The 20,051-nt window shown below is 32.3% G+C and overlaps 1 pseudogene; it reads left to right on the forward strand.

Annotated features, from left to right (window-relative positions):
* Nucleotides 1-5,924: 5,924 nt before the first annotated feature.
* LOC115877409 lies at nt 5,925-17,334 on the forward strand (annotated as a pseudogene).
* The last annotated feature ends 2,717 nt before the right edge of the window (nt 17,335-20,051 follow it).

Consider the following 20,051-nt stretch of genomic DNA (forward strand, 5'->3'; position numbering starts at 1 on the left):
TATGAGAATGGGATGGGACAGTGATTTCCCCAGAATGGTCTTGGGAGATAAGCTAAGGCTCGCGTGGGCAGGGGCACGTCCCTGCGTGACATTAGGGAAGTGGCAGGTAAACGGTGGTTAAATATAGCACAAAATAGGGAGACATGGAAAAGGATAGGGGAGACCTATATCCAGGAGTGGATGAATCCGGGTTGAGGAAGAGATATATTATTTAATATTAAAAAAAAATATATTGAATTAAACAATATTAATATATTAATAAAAACTATAACAAGTAGGGATAGAAGTCACTTTTTACCTTTGTACAAATTTTGATCAGTGATATCTAAAATTAATTTCATTTCAATGGGAAAGCTGTAGCAACTCTCAACTCTTTTTTCATATTAATATATTTTTTTGACAGGAAAAGCACTCAAATATTTATCCGTATTCACTTGTTTGTTAACTTAGATTTTGTTTTTTATTTATATTTTTTTGGGGGAAAATATGGGTTTAACTTTAGTAGATGAATGAAACAAAATCTTTTCAAAAGATATCAACTTCTTCGGGCATATCGCCAATACCGCGCCTAATAAAGAATAATAAGGATTTGTAGGAATATCTTTGTCACTCTGCAACTAGACAGAACGATGACCTATGATTACTAAATAAAATTTAACAAACCATAATAAAGTCAGATTAGACTAAAACGCAGTTGAACATATCGTTAGATTTTTGTTTAAATCGGTAGATCGGTAGCTTACAGACGAAACCGGTAGACCTGGCAACTCTGTGATGGACTGAGCTGATGGCGTTTTGCGGAGGCGCGGGAAGGGAAATAAAATAATGGCGATAAAGGGCAGGTGGATGGGTATCATAGGTGGATGGGAGGCGGCGGAATTTCCAAAATTTGTTATCTTATTGGAGTTTGTCTAACTCGACAGTCGTAGTGGAAGTGGAAACGGGGAAGTTGTTGTCCATCTCTGTTTAAGCTTAGACTTTCTATAGGCGTTTCATTCCAATGCATGTAACTCCTATGCCTAGATATTGTATTACCGGACCTGTATAGGTTGATTCACGGCGATGGCATGTTAGAAGTTTATGAAGAACCGGCGAAACGTAGAATTTTTTTGAAAATCAGGATTTTTACATAAAGGCACCTACTCCATCTATCAGATTTAATTACGCCGCTAAGAGACATCTGCCTAAAATTTCATAGTTATAGGACAGATTTTAAATTTTTCATACTTACAATATTTACCCCTTAATGTTGTTCCCTTAGAGGGCGATTTTTGTAAAATCTTGGTGCGTCGTTGGTTGGTGCCAATTACGTCACCTAAGGAGCGTCCGTGCAAAATTTCATGCTCCTAGAACAAATTTTAACAACTTTTTATACAACCATCTATCCCTAATTTCAACCTCTTAGCGGGAAGGAACGCATTTGCCAAAATTGGTGTTTGTATGTCAAGCAGTTTCGCTTTTTTTATTAATTTTCGGAAATTCAACCATTAAGGGGGTGAAACTACCGAGACTCGGGGTGGAAATTTGTGGATTTTTAAATTTGTCGTATAATGGATATTTGAAGTGGATATTTGATTTTTGGAGATTTATTCCCTACGAGGGTAAAATTAGGGGTGAAAGTTTGTACAAATATTTGTTAAAATCGCTTCTAAAAGTATGACATTTTGCACAGATGTTTCTTGGGTGATATAATTGGGCACTCAGGAGCGATTTCTGGAAATTGACACCATAAGAAGGTAAAACTACTGGTGAAATTTTGTATATTTTTTTTAAATTAGTTCTAGAGGTATGATATTTTGTATAGAGGTTCTTAAGTGGCGCAAGTGGGCACTTAGAAGCGGTTTTTTTGTAAACTCACCTTCAAAGAGGGTGAAATAAGGGATTAAAGTTGTTTCAAAAATTTGTTAAAATAGGTTTTAGAAGAATGAAATTTTGCGTAGAAGTCCCGTAGTTGCGTTAGGTAACGTACTTGAGCACTTAAGGGTACCGCAGTTTGGGGCGAAATTGATAACCGGGGGCGAAATTGATAATTACATGGTTTAGTCACACTTTAAATTTAGCGCCAAATTTATGCAACTAGAAGCAGTGGTTTGCATCAGTCTTGTTTAGTAAAGCTTTGATGACAAGACGTATGCAGTCGGGTGTGCCATTTTTTATCTATTTTTTGCAAAAAACGCGGTTAAAATTAATTTATTAAAATTAAAATTTTAACGAAAAATTAATTAATTAAATATAAAATTAATTTATTAAAATTAAAATTTTAACGAAAAATTAATTGAAATTAAAATTTTAACAAAAGTTTGTGTAAATAAGAAATAGCATGACATAGTGCTTCAAATAAAAATAGTGTACTATATGCAGGATTTTATGCTGAACCCTGAATTTAGTCCAAACATAAGGAATATTTTGTTGATGTTTGACTATCAAAATCTTAAAAATAAAGAAGTTGTTTAAAAATCTGCTACAGTACGGATATAGTATAATCATTTATCTCTAATTTCTTTCTTCATTTGTGTAAAAATACCTAGCCAGCTTTACATAAAACGTTAAATGCCGAACGCTTATTTTGCTACTTTTTCGGAAGAAATAGCCTGACATAGTGCTTCAAATAAAAATAGTGTGCTATATGCAGGATTTTATGCTGAACCCAATTCTGTACAGGAAAATGGTGATTGCAATGTCAAAAGACTTACAACTTTGTTATTACTTTTTTGAGACACCCTGTATACGATAATTTTCTTAGGATATGCACCTTTATAAAACCATGCAACATTTGTACGAATCTTTTGTTCATATCTTTACCAATAACGACGATATTGGCAAAGTATTTGCCAACTTCAAAGCAGCTGCGTTTTAACAACTGTCCGTATAGAATCAGCCTAACGGTAAAAAAAATCTTATTTCTTTTTTTTTGCATAAATACATCTATGCATCTAAAATAAAACATTTTTAGACAAGGCAACGGCCTAACTACGTCGAGACACCGTTCTGCAACCATCATGAAACTGTGTTACCAACAATCTATTGGTAACATCTCAATTTATTCTATTATTTTTTTATCCATCTCAATAGCTCTTTTTTGTCGGATATATGCGCTTTTGAAGAGACCAGTAAAGATTAATAACTAAAATGGCTATGCTTTTGGTCCTACTCTATAATACTCATTGTAGTACCACTTTCGTTAAAAGGCCATATAATTTTGTGCTGATAGTTATTCTAGCAGAAATAGTTTTAACTCCAGAAGTTGATCTCTACCATATCCAATTAAAGGAACAATAGCTGATATAACTTCTGAACAAATGCCCTCTCTGCTATAGTGACTCCCGACAAATGTACCAGGTGTCCCACTAAGAATAGCTCTCGGCCGTATCTCGGAAAGTATTACTCGTAGAGCTTGCGGAAAAAAAATATTTATAACTAAAATAGAAAACAAATTTCTTGCAATATAGGTATATATAATAAAATTATATAAGGATTCTTGCCACTTAACTGCTGATATAGAAATTTAATTCTACGCTGTGTTTGTCATAATGTGGATCAACCTGCTCTCACTACCGGTTTCGGAGCCCTACTCCATCATCAGGTGAGCTTGGGCAGATCCACAAAATGACAACCACAGCGCAGAGATAGTTAATTCCAACTTCTCGGAATGTGTCGGTTAGATATTAAGTCCCAAACGGGAGATAGCGGCCTGCGTGCAATGGTTGTACTTTCGTACCACCGAGGCGCAACTATCGATAGTAAAAGGATGGTAAAAGGCTTTTTTTCAGGCAAGCCAAATTATAAAATAGAAAACAAATTTCTTGCAGTATAGGTATATATAATAACCTAATACAACAATAATTGTGTGTCATATGTTTACAAAAAACTAAGTACAATCTGTGTACAGTGTTGTAGTTTTTTTATATATGTTTTTTTAAACGGTTTTATTTAGCTCGACCCGTACGGTATTTATTATTTATTTGTTTGGGTCAAAATTAGAAATTGAAATTTAAGTATCTTCCTGATGTCATCTGATCTGAAATTTGGTACACACCTTTAGTTCCGATGACAATACAATATAGTAATATCAATAACATTGTAAATCTAAGATGGCCGCCGGTACAAAATGGCGGATTTCATATTTTTCCACAACCCCCTCAATATGGGTATCAAATGAAAGGGCTACACTGGTATTTTCACATTATACTACACATAGTATACTGTGATTATAACAAAATTTAAAATCCAAGATGGACGTCGTTACAAAATGGCGTTTTAGGTGAGGGCATGAGTAGTCGAGTCCAGAACAGTTGTGTCCAAGATTGTGTGACGTTAGAAGGACAGATAAAAAAAAATAGGTGATGAATTTGTGAAAATGTTGCGGTCCAACATTGACGTTACAAAAGGATTGGTAAGTGGTGCTATAGGCCACATTACAGAAATTGTTTGGCCTCAGTTCCGCCGAACGCAAATGTACGAAACAGATGTACCATCAGTTTGGATTGACTTTGGCAGAGACGGCATACACGTTATACGCCCGAAAGCCATACAGTTTCCAGCAAAATTCAATTATAGTGCGGCTGAAAGTAGGATGTTACCCTTAATTTTGTCATGGGCATCCACCGTCCATAAAATGCAGGGCAGCACAGTCGACCATGCAGTAGTGTATTTGGGCTCAAAATTGTTTGAGGAAGGGCAATCATACGTGGCTCTAAGTCGAGTCAAGTCTCTGGAAGGGCTGTGTATTGAGGAATTAGATTGTAATAAATTATCAGGTAAAAAACCATGTAATAATGATGCACTAAATGAATTAAATAGAATGAGGGATATTCGGTAGGCATTTCCGTTAAATACTAAAAACTAGAAAATAAAAAATCGGTAAAAAAGCTTTTAAGTTAAACGGTTTTATCTTATGTGCACTGAAAACTAGAAAATAATAATAACAATTAGGTATTTTGAACTTCTAGTTCAGAAATATTTCAGTACTAGGCAGAATAGGTTTTAGGCATATTAGACTAAAATAAAAACGTGGGGTCCCTCTGAAATCCTACCTATGGCAAAGCATATCTTTATACTTTGGTAGATCATGAGCTCGGCGTTCGCTGGTGAAGCCGCCACGGCTGGTTATTGATTGTCAAAATCTCCAGTTACGATTATAGTAAGTCAATGCAATCCACACTTAGTATAGAAGAAAGTATTACAGCAATAGTTAATGGGCCCCACGTTTTTATTTTAGTCTAATATGCCTAAAAGCTATTCTGCCTAGTACTAAAATATTTCTGAACTAGAAGTTCAAAATACCTAATTGTTATTATTATTTTCTAGTTTTCAGTGCACATAAGATAAAACCGTTTAACTTAAAAGTTTTTTTACCGATTTTTTATTTTCACTGTAGAAATGATATTTACATTTGCATTGCGTTACGGGTAGTTCCTTGATTTCAAACACGAACAACAAATCAATAGGAAAAAATTGACCAAAACGTAAGACGAAAAATACGCAAAAAAATTCCAACCAGGCCCCTTCACACAATTCCACCCTGACCCCTGTAGCCCAGTCTGACCCTGAGCTAAACTATCTTGTCTTGTTAAAGTTATTGAAATCACAAGTTTAGAATGACCAGCGGTAAACGATATGTGATACTTGATGCTATACTTAACTTCATACTCACTAAAAATGCTAAGTAGCTTGTTTATTTTAAACGCATATTCTGTCTCTATTAGTTGTAATGTCTACTTCAAAGTATTTTTTTTTAAAGTTAAGTAGTATTTAATAAATATATCTAATCATTTAATCACGGATTTGATTTATCTAATACAGGATCATGTATTTTGAATTCACTAAAACAAAAATAGCCAAGCCATTAAGAGAGACATCTACCATATATAGCGGGTGAAAGAACGTATTTTTATAATTATTATACAAGTTCATTTTCAATGATATATAAAATTTACGATCAGTTCACAAATTTGCGACGTAAAACAGTTTAATTATAATTCAGCGGAGTTTTGAAGACATAATACTCTCGTCAAACTACTAACATTGAAATAATACACTCCGCAGCACGAAAAACGGGCACCGTAAAACTTTCATGTACTGTAAAATTTTATATATTGTGTTCTAGTTAACCGACTTTGATGATTTTTTAAGCAGTTTGTAGCTAAATTGACCTTCTATTGCCTTTATCTAAATTAAAAATTAAAGTTGTCATCTGTCAAATATACGAGGGAAAACAAAATATGGATATTTTGGTGAAAGTTTGAAACACCCTGTGGAGTACGTAAACAAAGGCCGAGGTGGGGCACACAAAAATTTTAAGCGAGTGTCTTTTGAAGTAAATAGGTAACATTTTTTTACAATTTTGTTTCTAAATAAAGACGAAACTGAAAGATTAGATTCAAATTTTTATTAACCAAATGAAAAGTGTATTATTAAGTAACAAAGATGTGTACAGAATTACTTACAGTATATTATAAACAGAAGGTGTGTTATAAAGAATTTAATAAATTAGGGCATTATTTGCTATTAATTGTTATGTTAAATTAAATAATAATATAATATACAGGGTGGCGCACCTCATGCGCCTCGGTTGATTATACGAGAACGTAAAGATGTAGAAACAAAATATATTATGAGTATATGTGGGAAGGCAATGTGCACAATTTAAAATTATTTTGAAATATACAGGGTGTCTCAGAACTAAGATTCATACCAAAGTTATAATTTTTCTTATGGAACACCCGGTATTTGATTTCATTTTTTGGATTCTTGGGCCCAAAAAAAGGCACTTATTATGAGGGTTAAATATGTTTAAAATCTTTGGTTTTTGAGATATTTACAGATATTTAAATTTGCATGCTACAATAGAATAGATTATTAACACCCTCTACATTACTTTAATTTAGAATTAATTCTTGTGCTCAGTTTAAAAGTAGAGAAATAAACTTTACAGAAAAATGTTATTGCTTCCTTAAATTTATACAGGGGTATCAAAAATTGGTGATCTATTTTAAGAATTTATTTTACATAAAAACTTCGTTATTTCAAATGTAACACCCTGTATTTTTCTAAATAAGTCGAAGGAGATTCAAATGCTCTTTCAGACAATATTAGGGTTTCCTATACCTATCTAGATCAGATTTTGAATAAAGAACAATTTTTCAATAAAATGGCAAGCAAGAGGGTTAGTGCCGTCATGGCAATTTTCTAGTGTCAGTTAGTAGCTATTTACAAAATCGAAATTAGTATATGGGCTTATTTAAATTTATACCAGGTCACTTTTATTAAATTTACCTATAATAGTATAATAAATAATATTTATTAAATATGTATTTATTATTTTATCAAGAAAAACGAAGAAGTAGTTCTTTGATTTATTTTGCGATGACTTGTAGATATATGGATTTTCTTTAAAGGGTCCAATTACAGCAAATTCATTTTCTTCCCTTCCAACGACAGGTTTCTGCCTAATAGGTTTTTTATAAACCACACTACCAGTTATGCGAAATAGGACAAGTAGTTTTTCAAAGGAACGCTTATCAGGAAGATCCTTATTTGGATATCTTTGAGCATAAGCCCTTGAGACCAAGAAGCAATTTTCCTCACAAAATAAAATCACTAGTAACATATCTACTCGTTCTGCCAACAGATACTGCTTTATTTTTGTTGATAAAATAATGAATACTTACTTATTAAACTATTGTAGGTAAATTTAAAAAAACTGTTATAAATTATAAATAATAATGTCCATGAATTAATATAGACTTTGAAAATAGTTACTAACTGTCGATAGAATATTGCAATGGCGACACCAGCAATCTTGATTGCAATTTTATTTAAAAATCGCTTTTTATTCAAAATCTGCTAGATAAATAGGTACAGAAAAAAATTAGATAGGTATAGGAAACCCTAATATAGTTTGAAAGAGCATTTGAATCTGCTTCGATTTATTTAAAAAAATACAGAGTGTTGCATTTGAAATAAGGATGTTTTCTTTAAATAAAATCCTTAAAATAGATCAGCAACTTTTGATAGCCCTCTATAAATTTAACGAAGCAATACCATTTTTCAGTAAAGTTTATTTCTTTACCTTTAAACTCAACATAAGAATTAATTCTGAGAAGAGTAATGTACAGGATGTTAATAATCTATTCTATTGTAGCATGCAAATTTAAATATCTGTACATATATCAAAAACCAAAGATTTTAAACATATTTAACCCTCATAATAAGTGCCTTTTTTTGGGCCCAAGAATACAAAAATGAAATAAAATACCGGGTGTTCCATAAGAAAAAACATAACTTTGGTATGGATCTAAGTTCTGAAACACCTTGTATATTTCAAAACAATTTTAAATTTTGCACACTGCCTCCCCTCATATACCCATAAAATATTTTGTTTCTACATCTTTCCGTTTTCGTATAGTTGACCCAGGCGAATAAGGTGTGGTATTTAATAATATAATAATTTAATTTTATAATTTGACAATCTTAATATCAGACGTGGAAATAACTCAAATAAGTAAATTAAATGTTTCTAGTAGGCTGCCCGACTGCCCTAATAATGACTTTGTTTGCAAAAGCGGCCGAAAAGTAAAAAAGCGGCCAAAAAAGGTACACTTTAGGGACGTTAAATGATCCGTAAAACTTCATTTTTTGTGACACTCGCATAAAAATTAATTTATCATCTAGGTGTATCTTTTCTGGATAGTTTGTTTTTTGATTCATCTCAATAGCTTTATTTTTTTTAATATTCCCTTTTGAAGAAGACTAGTCAGCAGATCTATAAAAAATAGTGGTTATGATTTATGTAATGTCACTGTCTTTGAAAAGTCATATATTATTTTCTGTTGGACAGTTATAGTGGAGTGCTTTAAGCCCTTATGAGATACAAATCTCGGAATTCATTTACTGTGAACGAATTTTGATAAAACTTTTTGCATGGTATTGTTAATAAGATATATTACAAAGTTTACCTATTTAAATTCGTTGCTTTCACTTTAGTATTTAAATAAACACACACATATACAAATGCATACATACAAGATGGCTCCTTTTCCGGAAAAGCTCTGTATCAGGATTCCTATTTGAGATTTTCACTCCAAACCTTTTACAAAATATATGTTTAATAGTAGGTCATATTTCAAAAATATTTTTATAGATATACAGGGTAGGTCAAATATATATCATTGATTTATTCGAGTTTAGTGAATTTGCTATAAAATTCTGGTTCCAAAAATACCGTATGATCGAATAAAAATGGCGTCTAGTTGGCTTGGAAATGACGATCGATGATATTTCCCATATAAATTTATATATAAAATGACAGCGATCTTCATTTCATAGCCATCGCTGACGCCGTTTTTATTCGATCATACGGTACCTTAATACCATAGAGTTTATTAAATGGTTTTTGAATTATGACCACGTCCATGAGGACGTCAATACAGACGTCCAGAAACCTTCGTATGAGAACTTCTAATGGAGACGATCGACTTATTGTAAGTTTATGGCTAAGAAACCGCCGTTTGCCAGCTTTTCAAATTGATAATGAATTGCACTTAAGAACCGCACATATTCACTAACGGACTACAAGAAGAAGATTAAGTGAAGCAAATCTTCTGTCAAGAAGGCCTGCTTCGGAACCAGAACTTACTAGATGTGTTGACTAGGCCCAAAAGCAAAGGCATGGTCTTAATGTAAAAATTACGAAAAATGTTAGTGCCTTCTTTAAAACCGAATATTTCCAACAAAAATAAAGCTAATGAGATGAAGCAAAAAACAAACCATCGAGAAAGGATGTATCTAGATGATAAAATAATTTTTGAATTTCTTGCTGTCTTAACATATTTCACAGAGTGTTTCAAACTTTCATCAAAAATATCAACATTTTGTTTTCCCTCGTATAATTAACAGATGGCGAGTTTCATTTTTAATATAGAAAAAGATCTTCAGAAGAAGTCAAATAATTTGGCAACACACTGCTTAAAAAATCATCAAAATCGGCCCATTAAAATAAAATATATTAATCTTTAAAATACATCAAAGTTTTAAGGTGCCCATTTTTCGTGCCGGTGAATGTATTTCAAAAACTATGCATTTTAGTCATATACTTTTCTAATGAAACAAACCTTTATTTTTTTACTAGAATCCAAAAATCAATTAATATGTAAGGTGTTCCATTACAAAAAACATAACTTTGATGTGTAACTTTTTTTGGGGACACCCTGTAGAACTCTACATAATTTTAGAAAATATTTTAAATTGACTTACATAAGCTCAGAAAATTTCACTTCAATATAAACTTTTGTTCTCCTTGCAAAAACCGCGTCGTATATGACGCGCCACCCTGTATAATTCGATTTCAATCAAAATTTCAATAATTAGAATAGAAGCAGAATAGGTATAGCCTATGTATTAGATTTATTTATTTCAATAAATTTACTTAGAAAAAGAATTAAACAAATCAAAATATTAAGAAGGAAATAATTAAGAATTTAATAAAATTACTAAAATAAAAAATTAAAAGCAACGAAAAAAATGGGTAAACATTTTAGTATTTTATCTATAGAACACAATACAGAAGGTTTCACATTAATACCTTCACAGTAATTGAATTCCGAGGTAAAAGTCTCTGGGCACTCCACTATTACTCTAGAAGAAATAAACAACAATAATATGACATTTCAATCACAGTGACATGACCAAAAAAAATAAGCACTATTTTATAGGTGTGTTGAAGAGAACACAAAATCAATGCTAAAGTTGCGTGAAAATTTTTACTCTCTTCATAAAAAAATCAAAAGCGAATATATTATAACAGAAAATACATTTTTAAGTAAATTCGTTTTGGAACTCTGCCATCTTACGCAATTGACAGCACACGTGAAGGAAGCTTATACCTCATTTGTAATAATTATTGATATTCACTACAAGTCAGTGACATACTAGACATTATAGAATATAAATTCAATGGAAGATAGTGAAAAAAGCATAATAATATTTATCTTTAAATTCTTCTGCCCTTTTGACATAGGTATATTTCAGTAGGATATTTGATTCCTAGTGAAATGTATGATAAAAGGAATAAATTGGTAGAATCACTGATTGTATGAGTAATTTCACAATTTTGTTTATTTGAATGTTGAATTATATCTATAGTCCAATTTTGAAAAATAATAACAATTTGGCAAGGATTGAAAAGGGAATTTTAAACCCTATGTAAATAGATGTAATATTGGGTAGGTTCACTTTCTGAGAAGCGGAAAGAAAGTTTTAATGAAATAAATTATACTATATTATATTCCATAATTTTTAGCATATAAGAAAATCTAAAAACGCTTTCTGTAAGGATTTCCAGACCACTTAAAAGGTTTGCCAAAAAGTATATTTATAATATATTTTTATAAGTTTTTGGATAACTTACATTTTCATATTTAAATGCTTACATAATGAATATTACTGAAGCCTTTGAATTCATGAATTTTTGAGACGCCATATACCTAGTAATATAAGACTTTGTTTAGCGGCCACTTTTCATAAACCTATATTTTTTAAATTGTTTACTTTTGCGTCGTAATATCAAGTGGACGTAATTTCCAAGGGTCACTTTATCCTTACATTTCGAAAATTTTTCTATAAATACCGGTCGAAAAGTTCAATCAATCATTGTTCCAGTACCCACCGAACAATTGCAATGAAGGGTTTTATCTTGGCCAGTTTTTTGGTAGTTGCCATCTCTGCTTGAGCAGCCTGGCGAGAAGTTCCAGTCTTTCAAGGTAAAATTTATTTCGATAAATATACTGACCGTCACGAAAAACACTTTAAAACTTCCATGTAATTTGTGTACTATATATTTTGTTCTAGTAGGCCAATTTTTATGATTTTTAAGAAATGTTTAGCTATATTATTACCCTTTATTGACTTTTTTAAATTATAAATAATCTGTCTATATGTCTATTAAAGGGAAAAAAACAAAATGTTATTTTTGTGAAAGTTTGAAACAACCTGTAGAATTGTTTACCAAAGTATGGTTTGTTAACTTTACTAATACCTCATCCCCAAGGTGCGTAGGGGAATAAAAATAATTATTACATTGTTGCATATTACATTGTTTCATGATTCAACTCAATATGTCTTTTTTTGACGGAGATATTCTTTTTTGACGAAAATTAAGATCATACCTTTGCTTTTGGGTCTACAACACTAATATAAAATAGTGTATATTGTTTTTGGAATGATGCAACCTAACCAACTTTTATTGAAAATTCATATTGAATTTTTTTAAGAAGGCTTTAGTTCTGAAGTTATATCAGCTATTATTGCTTTCTAAAAAATATTATATGGGTATTTCGCCACTGCAAGAAAATCTAGAAAATAAAATAGTTATTTTTGTAAACACTTCTGCGTTAATCCCAAACGGAAACTACTTGTCAGAAGTTAGGTTTACAGATATACAAATTTGTGAACGAAAAAATGCTTAACGTTTCGGAAAGTTTATCTCTTTCTGTCGTCGGAAGCAAAAAAAAATACAAAGAATAAAGAAAAAAACTATTTGAAATATTTAAAAACTTTCCTAAACGTTAAGCATTTTTTTCTTTGTTAGGCAAATTTGTATTACTGTAAACATAACTTTTGACAAGCAGTGTCCGTTTAGGTTTAACGCAGAAGTGTTTACAAAAAATAACTATTTTATTTTGTAGAATTTTTTGCAGTGCCGAAATACCCATATAGGATTTTTTGGAGAGATGAATCCGCCACATAGGTACATATATTTTTTATATCATTGCTTTAATTGAACATGGTAGAGATCAACTTCTGGAGTTAAAACCATCTCTTCTAGAATTACTACCAATAAGAAAATATGATATGACTTTTGAACAAATGTAATATTACATTAAGTATTATTGAGCAGAACCAAAAGCATAGCCATTTTAGTTATTAATCTTTACTGCTCTCTTCAAAAACGCATATATCCTGCAGAAAAGAGCTATTGAGATGTATTAAAAAATAAATTATCGAGAACAGATGTACCTTGAGAATAAATTGGTTTTTAAATTCCTGACGTAAACCATTCCACAGGATGTTCCAAACTTTCACCAAAATAACAACATTTTGATTTCCCTTGTATACTAGCCACAGAAAATTGAATTTATAATTAAAAGGAGACTAAAAAGCCAAATAATTTAGATACAAATTGTTAAAATAATCATCAAAATCGGCTTACTATAGCACAAATATTTCGAACCGGTCTATATAGAAATTACCTATTTTGTATAAAAATAATATATTTATTTCCTTCGTGCAGTTGGAACATGGCAAAACTTACAAAAATCAAGCCGAAGAGACCACTCGCTTTGCTATCTTCGTTCGAGACAACCTTCGTTCTATTGAAAAATACAATGCCCGTTTCGCAAAAGGCTTAGAAACCTACAAACAAGGTACAATAATTAGTTTAAATTTAAACTCAGTAACTAAGTTCAGATTTTAATTTGGTATTAATAAATTCGGTGACATGACACTGGCCGAATTCAAAGCCATGCTTGCTGCCCAAGTTGCCAGTAAACCTGTTTACAAGGGCGACGGCGTGTTTGAACTTCCCGAAGGAGCTTCTGTTCCTGACTCCGTTGACTGGAGAGAGAAAAACGCCGTTACTCCTATCAAAGACCCAGCCTCTTGCGGATTATGCTAGGCTTTTGCTCTGGTAAGTATCTAACATTACTTGGACACTGTTATAATACATTCATATGCAAAAAAAAACGAAACGGAGAAATTTTTGGTCAATTTTAAAGATATAATACTTTAAAATTGAACAAAAATTTCTCCGTTTCGTTTTCTGTTAATTTTAGTCCTATTTTCATGAACTTATACACAAATTGTACATAATTATACATATATATAACAAAATTGTACATAATTATATCAACTTTAATTCGTAAACTAATATTTTTATAAACTTTAGTATTTGGCTATTATACAGGATTAATCGAGGGGTTAATTTTTTACCCTAACTTTAAAACACCCTGTGAATTTTCCGAAAATGTAATTTTACGGTCAGAACCATGACTCCTGAGCATTTTGTTTAGGTTACTTTGGCTAATTTTTAAGAGCGAAATGAACTGACTACGATCAATTTGCAATTTTTTCAATGATCATTGCTTTTTTATGGAATTTTTTAATATGACGAGATGGTTTTGGTGACTATTGTTATAACGTCATATTACGCTGCATTGGATAGTGTTAAATTAAAAATAAACATTAAATGCTAAAATTACAGTTCTGGTTTTAATAAACATTAATAACGATAACAGAACTAACGATATTAAAGAAAACAGTATCTGTAATAATGAAGTATACAAACAGAAAAGAAAATTGTAAAAAATATAACCTAATACATTGTATTTCCTCCCTTGGCTGTTATAACTGCCTGTATATGTTCGCTCATACTGTCATTGAAGCTGCATATATCAAATTACGATATGTTTTCTCATTCTTCTTTGAGGGCCAAGCGAAGTTCATTTAATGAAGCTGGTAGCCCTTTGCGACCTCTAAGCCTCCTGTCAAGCATTTCCCAAACTTCGAACATGATGAACATAGTGGTTTACAGCGCTTTCAGATGGAGCGGACCGTCCGCGCGGACAAGATAGCCGGCGCACACTGGTTTAATGCCTACCAAAAGCAGCTGAAACCTCTTACTATCTGAATAATTGGATGAAACCCGGTATACCCCCGTTTTTTGAAGTGCTAAATTCAAATATTAAATCTGTTTTGGACTAAAAAAATGATGTTTACTTGCAATTTATCCATCTTAATCTTCATAAAACCTTGGTCAAAAAATTTCCTAAATACCAAGTGGGGTACAAATGCACCCAAACTTTTTTTTTGTTGAAATTCGTTTCTTCTTGCAGGCACAAAAATACATTTTTATTGTAAGAAATAATATATTATTATATTTATTATATAAGTATTCAGTGAACATCGATAAAACAAATGTACCAACAGATACCTACCCCAATATTGTAATATACAATATGAAATGATTATTATTATTATATTAATTAGAAAAAATAATATTGGTGCCATTTTTACCGCTCCAATAATCAACTTTTTTTCATCTGCTGATAATGAAAATTGATTTTCTAACCATTCATTCAAGCCCATATCCTTTATTATAACATCGCACAACTCCCGGTATGAAACTCGAAAACTCTTCATGTATTACAAGGTATTCCGTTTCACAAACTTATACTCACACGCACGCTAGAAGAAGCTATTTGTTTTTATTTTGGGTTTTTTATTTATAAACCGTCATTGAAGTCCTGTTGAGCAGGTTTCCCTGGAGCAATGGGTAAAGTTTCGGGCCATGAAGCGAAAGACCTTAGATCGAATCTTGGCCGGTGCAAGGATATTTTATTTTATTATTTAAATTTTAATTAAATTTATTATTTAAATACTGTTGTTGTTTTCTTATAGTTTATTGTTAGTATAAAAAAGAAACTATTTATTCTATTATTTTTTTTTTGATATCTGGTATTAATGTAAGTTGATTGTGGGCTATACTATGTTGTAAGGTAGTATGTAGTAGGGCTAGTATGTAAGTAAGATAATAATATTTTTAGTTATTGACGCATTATTAACGAAATTAATAATTTTTGATTAGATTAAGATGATTTATTAAATGTTTTATAATTAGTAGGATATCCCATGGCCGAATAACACACTTATTTGCTAGAAATAATATTAAAAATATTTCTTCGTTTTACGGTAAAGGAATTTGAAACGATTTTTTTTGCTCAATAGGCAAGTTTAGGCAGCTGATTTTTGTATAATTTGTTAGATTACTCTCTGTAGAATGTAAATATAGCAACTAAAACACAAAGGAGCGTAAAGGTTTTTTAAATGACCTAAAATAGAAGAAATTTTAAACCAGTCGTAGCTATTGCCCTAAAAACCTTTTCAATTGAAATTTTCGAAAACCCAATATTTTTAAATAATTGACAGAATTATATATTATGATTATAATAAAAGAATAGATCAGTTTTTAATGCCCACCACAATAGCGAAGAGAATTTTCAAAGTATTGTCATTTTTGCATATTTTTATCCTTCCATTTCCACTGATTATTTACACACGAAGAAAGCTTTCATTCAAAAAAGCTGTATCAGTGCTGGATTTTCCAATTTTCCCGATTCTACGGGAAATATACTATAAGAAACGAGTTTAGAATTAACGAAATCTTGACTTTTAAAAAATAGGGTTTCTGCCGCCTCTGAACCAGTGTGGCGGCGGACGAAATCATCCGGACGGAGCATACGCGACCCATTTGCAATAGTTCATATAAACTCATGGTACTTGCTCGAAGTCTCGGACGCTCCGCGTACGTCGATAATACATTTTACCATCGATAGTGTGACTCGGTTGTATGAAAGTACGACTATTACACGCAGGCCGCTATCTCGACTTAATATCTCACCGCTGTGTTTGTCATTTTGTGGAATCGGCCCAAGCTCACCTGATGATGGGGTAGGGTCCCGAAACCGGTAGAGAGAGCAGGTTGATCCACATTATGACGAACACAGTGTGGAATTAATTTTTATATTAGCAGTTCAAGGCAAGAAATACTATATAATTGTATTAAATATTTTTTAGATATTCTTATATACGAGAGACTATTACGTAATGGCCTGTAAATGGCTCTAGCACTTTTGGGGTTTTTAAATATTTACCAGACTTTGTCCCTAAACTTTTTTAGATATTATTATTTATTTATTAGGTTTAGTTAATCTAATTTCGCGAATTTTCTTCTTTTAGAAGCATTCCCTTTTTTAACGTTTTGAATAATTTCCCTGTTTAATTTGTGGTAATGAATTCACATTATTTACAAAAAGTAAATAATGTGAATCAGCTATCGCAAGCGAAGTCTAGGATCGGTGTTTACATGTCTAAGAGCGAATCGACATGGCGATCTAGTAAGTCGAAGAGTACACACGAAAATCGGTACCCACGGCCAGAAATGCCCGACTCGGTATAACTTGCTAACATAATATTTACCAACGCATTATAATTTTATTTATCCAATGATTTATGATACATAATATATTAGTGAAAGGTTTTGTTTTCAGGAATCTTCAGTGATTCAAACTGCGATGCTTCAATTTCGGCTTTAGATCATGGTGTCTTAGTTATTGGATACGGTCCTGAAAGTGGAACAGACTACTGGCCCATCAAAAACTCATGGGGAAGTTCCTGGGGTGAAGCTGGATACTTCAGATTTGTGCGTGGAGTTAATCAATGTGGAATTATTGCCGATAACACCTACCCTATCGTATAAATGATATAAACAAAAATTGTAATATAAAATAAGTATCAATTAGCATATTACGTAACTTAAAATTAATAAATCTTTAATTATCTGTCATATTTGACGTATTAATATGCTCCTGGTCCTTATATCGTGTGAAATATGTTGTGCAACCTACCCTGTGTTGATGATCTAGAAATAATCTAGATATCACTAATTAATGAAATCTAAATGCATGATTTATCTATAAATAAGTTTTTTGATGGAAATGATTAGATCTAAAATACAAGTACAAGGTAAATACTAGAACTTTAAAAAAAAGAGTACTTATCGATAAAAAAAAGAACAGTAAAAAATATAACCGCTGATGTATACAATCTAATAAAAAAGAAAAATGTCATAGTCATCTTCTAGACATAAGTATGTACTGAAGGAAAATCCAAAAAATTGATTGGAAACATAGAAGTACACTAAATTTTGGTTGTTTCTAATTAACTGTGCTATATGGCTTTTCTTAGGAACTTCGGTTCTTATCAGGATTTAATAAAAATATTTGTATACGAAGCTTATTAGAAGCATTACGGATCCTTGTGAGCTCAGTGCGATCTTGAATTAAATAAATATGTAGATGTTGGTGTGGCTATATATTCATTTCGATTAATAGTTAGTTATCCATATTACTTATGGAGCAGTTGCCTGGTACACAAAACTAGAGCAACGGACGGCAAGGCTAAACCTATGCAAAGTCCAGAGACTAGCATGTGTTTGCATCACAGGAGCCATGAGAACCTGTCCAACAGCAGCAATGGAGGTCATTCTAGATCTAACACCACTGCACATTGTCAATGATTAGAATGGTCACTAACGGAATTAGTACTGGGAGAATTGTCAGATCAGGGGCTTGGAACACCCTCAAAAAGGAAATACCACTCCTGCAACTCCCAGTGGACGATATGCCAAGAACGTACAACTTTGACAAACATGTCAATGTAGTATTGAGCAATAAGAAGGATTGGAAGAGCGAAACGCTTGCCCAGCAGTTAAAAGACCATACCATAACTTGGTATACTGATGCTTCCAAATCCAATACGGGAACAGGGATCGGAGTGTTTGGGCCGAGAGCTAATTACTCCAACCAATGGGCACTTACCCTAGTATCCTACAGGCAGAAATCTACGCTATCGAGAGATGCGTACAACTTATCTTAGATAGGAACTATCGGAAACAAGAAATAGCCATCTTATCTGATAGTCAAGCAGCGTTAAAGGCGATCAACTCAGTCTCAATCAATTCGAAATTGGTCAAAGAATACATAGAGAAGCTGAATAAATTAGGCAAAGAAAACAAAGTCCTCCTACACTGGGTGCCTGCTCACCAAGGGATAAAAGGCAATGAAAAAGCAAATAATCTAGGTAGAAAAGGAGCGAACACTCCACTAACTGGACCAGAACCGTTCTGCTTTCCAAGTGGTAACCAACTCAAGGAGGAACTCAAGAACTTGGAAGATTCCATCCGCAACCTGGAATGGAAATCTTGCAATGGTCTAGGACACTCGAAGAAGTTTCTGAGGGCTTATGATCAATAAAAATCACAGATCTTCCTAGGTCTGAGTAAGAACAATCTTCGGATTGTCACGGGGTTTTTAACAGGACACGGTCTCCCCAATGAACACCTCAGTAGATTGAAACTAAGAAGAAATGGCGAATGCAGATTCTGTGGGGAAGATGGTGAAACACCAGTACACCTCATCACTGAGTGCGCCGAGACAATCCAAAAAATGGATTGGAAACATAGAAGTACACTAAATTTTGGTTGTTTCTAATTAACTTTGTGCTATATGGCTTTTCTTAGAACTTCGGTTCTTATCAGGATTTAATAAAAATACCCTCTATAAAACCGTCCCAGATACTGGCTTTTGTCAAAGCCCTGGGACTGTATGATGAGTTATGATTCAAGAAAGGGGGACACAATGGATCTGTAAGGTCGAAGTGATTAACCCCCCTCCCACTCATTCTAAATTCTAAATTCTAGTTATCCATAGGGTTTCCAATTTTCGGGATCGGGATCCCGTTTTGAAAATCCCAGGATCCCGGGATTGACTATCAGAATAGATCAGAATGAGATATTTGGTCTAAAGGAATACTTAATAAAAGTGCAGGTACATATATCAAAAATGGAAATGAGAAAAGAGCTTTATTGAAATAGACAAAACAAAGTAACGTTCATATTTAGTAGAGGAAAAAATACCAACAATTCTTGTTGGAAAAAAAAATAAAATATGTATAACAATCACGGAAATATAACTTAGGGTAAATAAAATATGATCTTTGAAATTACTATAGTGTATAAACTAGAATCATTTTTGATTGGGCATTTATATTTTTCAATATTTTTAGGATCCCGGGATTACGAGATCCAGATTTGAAAACCCCATCTATTATATTAGAAAAAAAGCAGAATTATTTAGAGATACAAAACGTTCAAGTAAATTTTGAAGAACACATTCCTAGAAACAGTAAAAGAGCCGTATTGATAAGCAGTTTACTTTCACACTCTGTATACTTAATAATACCTTAATGACAATTTTAACCAAAAACGAAACAGAGACTACAAAGCATCTAACAGGTACCACCATGCGAGTGAAACATCCAAAAAAGATTTAAGAAGAAATCCTTCTGAAACAAATACATAATTTTAATATCTATAAATAGCCTAGCTTAGGATATTGAGTAGTTTAGTTTGTTAGTTACTGCTGGATAACGAGGATGAG

This window comes from Sitophilus oryzae, unplaced genomic scaffold (assembly GCF_002938485.1).
Source record: "Sitophilus oryzae breed Bouriz unplaced genomic scaffold, Soryzae_2.0 scaffold_1449_pilon_pilon, whole genome shotgun sequence".
NCBI classification, from domain to species: Eukaryota; Metazoa; Arthropoda; class Insecta; order Coleoptera; family Curculionidae; genus Sitophilus; species Sitophilus oryzae.